Source organism: Pinus tabuliformis, chromosome 7, assembly GCF_031772625.1.
Source record: "Pinus tabuliformis cultivar Carrire ecotype Pingquan chromosome 7, CPIR1, whole genome shotgun sequence".
NCBI lineage: Eukaryota > Viridiplantae > Streptophyta > Pinopsida > Pinales > Pinaceae > Pinus > Pinus tabuliformis.
The window spans coordinates 706,511,750-706,514,269 of record NC_142293.1 but is presented as its reverse complement, the minus strand read 5'-3'; the positions used below and the strand labels follow the sequence as shown (position 1 = coordinate 706,514,269).

General features: G+C 30.0%; 1 pseudogene; it reads left to right on the top strand.

The window, feature by feature from the left end:
* Positions 1-1,291: 1,291 nt before the first annotated feature.
* On the top strand, positions 1,292-2,004 carry LOC149249466 (LOB domain-containing protein 1 pseudogene; annotated as a pseudogene).
* Positions 2,005-2,520: the final 516 nt, after the last annotated feature.

Here is a 2,520-nt window from a genome sequence, read left to right as displayed (position 1 = left end):
TTTTTTTTCTTTCTGACAATTAGTTTCCTTAACCTTTCAAGTATTTTTTTTTTTTTTTTTTTTTTTTTTTTTTATTTACTGGATTATTTATTAAATATTGACTTAAATCATTGTTATTTTGATTATAATCATTTTTATTGACCATTTAGATAGATCAATTTTTTCATCTTAATCTTGAGCATGAACCATATTGGAGAGTTCAAAGCATCAACAGCCAAATAATAAGTCAATTTCAAAAAATCAATATAAATCACAAAAATAATAAAAAATAAAAAATACATATTTTTAATTAAAAAAAAATTTAATTAAAAAAAAATCTTTATTTTACAATAAATGAATCAATAACTATATATTTATAATTATTAATTACATATATATTTTTTCTCTCTATAAATAATTTAAAAATAAAACTATATAACTATTTTAAATAAAGTAAAATAATAAAATTTCACATCCTCTTAATAAAATAGAATAATTATTGAGCATTCATAGAAAGAACATGTTATCTTACAATTAATAAAATGAATATTTAATTTAATTTATTTTTAGAAAAATAGTACAATAAAAAACTGTATTATTTTTAATAAAATAGTTTCTAATAAAACAATATTATAATGCTAAAATAACAATATCATCGCATCACTTTTATCCCAGTCAAAGAAACCAAAAATAGACCATTATGATATGAATAATAAAAACAAAGAAATAATGTTAATGTTAATTTAATATAAATAATATCTTTCGTTTTAAACGTGACACGTGACCATATAAACTATAAAGTTGATTTTATAAATTAGATAATTTATTTAAGGTTCCTTCTTGCGTTATGCACATAGCCTTGCCCTTCGCAACATACAATTGATTTTATAATTTAAATAATTTATGGTTGATTCTATAATTTAAATAATAATATAAAGGTGATTGTTTGATTCAAATAATTTATTTATGGTTGATTTTAGAATTTATATAGTTGATATCATTGTTGACATCTGATTCTATATTTTACTGAATGGGTTGGATGGTTGAGTTGCCACAGCTTGTCATGTCAAACAATTCTTTCTCAGGTCTAAGTGCAGCCAATTCTTCCTCGCTCCAGCTCATTGTGCTTACCTCAGCGACTCTTTTCACTTGGCTATATAACCAGAACGTTCCTCGCAGTTTTGTGTCAAAGTCGACCACAAATTTTCTTCTATTTTTCTCTATATTCCACCCTACTGTAACGGAAAGGTAAGCACTTCTGATGAGTCTTTGTAACATTGCGCAGACAAAGAAAAAAAAACAATGCTGAGAAATGCGTGGATTAATTGTTTTGCAGATGAACGACTTCATTGACTCGAAAGCAAAGAAGTGGTCAACATCTCCTTGCGCTGGCTGCAAGTTCCACAGAAAGAAATGTTCAGAGAAATGCGTGCTTGCGCCTTATTTCCCGCATAACGATCTTCAGAAGTTTTTGTTTGTACATAGGGTATTCGGAAATGGCAATGTTGTCAAATTATTAGAGGTTTGTATTTTATGTTGTATAAATATGTTATTTTTTGGATTGTACCTATATATATTAGAGGTTTGTATTATATGGTGTACAAATATTGTTATTACTTGGATTGTTCCTCTCTCTCTATATATATATTTCACTGAATTGTGTTAAGTGTAAATGTGACCTAACGTAATAATACGTCACAGGCTCTCCCAGAAGAACAGAGAGGTGATGCAGTAAGCAGCCTGGTGTACGAAGCACGACAACGATTTCGAGATCCCGTGCATGGCTGTGTGGGCGTAATCAACGATCTCAAGAAAAATATTGCAGACCTGCAATCGCAGTTGGCTTCTACACAAGCCGAGCTGGCTAACATTAATCTGCAACATGCCAATCTCCTGACCCTCATGATTACAGGAGGATGTTCCAATTCTGACAACGTGTCACTGCTAGACTGTCAAGATCTTCCAATTCTGCCTGCTCTAGATGATCCAGATCCTATGAGTTTATGGGAGCGATTCTGGTCATAAACAATAACGACTCTCTGTTGCTTTATTTGACAAGATGTGTATGTGAATACTATAAAACTTTGGATGTATCTCTCCCTCTCTTTTTCGCTAGATCCAGCAGTGTGGGTGTGTAAAACATGTTTTCTACAGCTTGAAATAATATAAGTGTGTGTTCACCATGATTACGATCTCTCTCTGTATATATAAATTCGGATTCCAGTTCGATATCATTGAAACATGAATATATATTGATTTGCAAATGTTCTTAAAGAACTGTCGAAAACAAACCCACAAAAAATATAATAAACATTGGAAAAATATAGACAGAAGTAGACATGTTATAGAACCCTAACTTAGACACAAAAACTGAAAAATTGATACACCCAAGTATAATAAACACGGAAAAATGTTAAAATAAGAGTAAATAAGTTATAGAACCCTACTCCCTTTGTCACGTCGACGAGATCTTCATATATTAATTGTTTCTTCGCATGGGATGCATGGTTTCCCCACATGCAACGCTTTAGATTGAAAAAG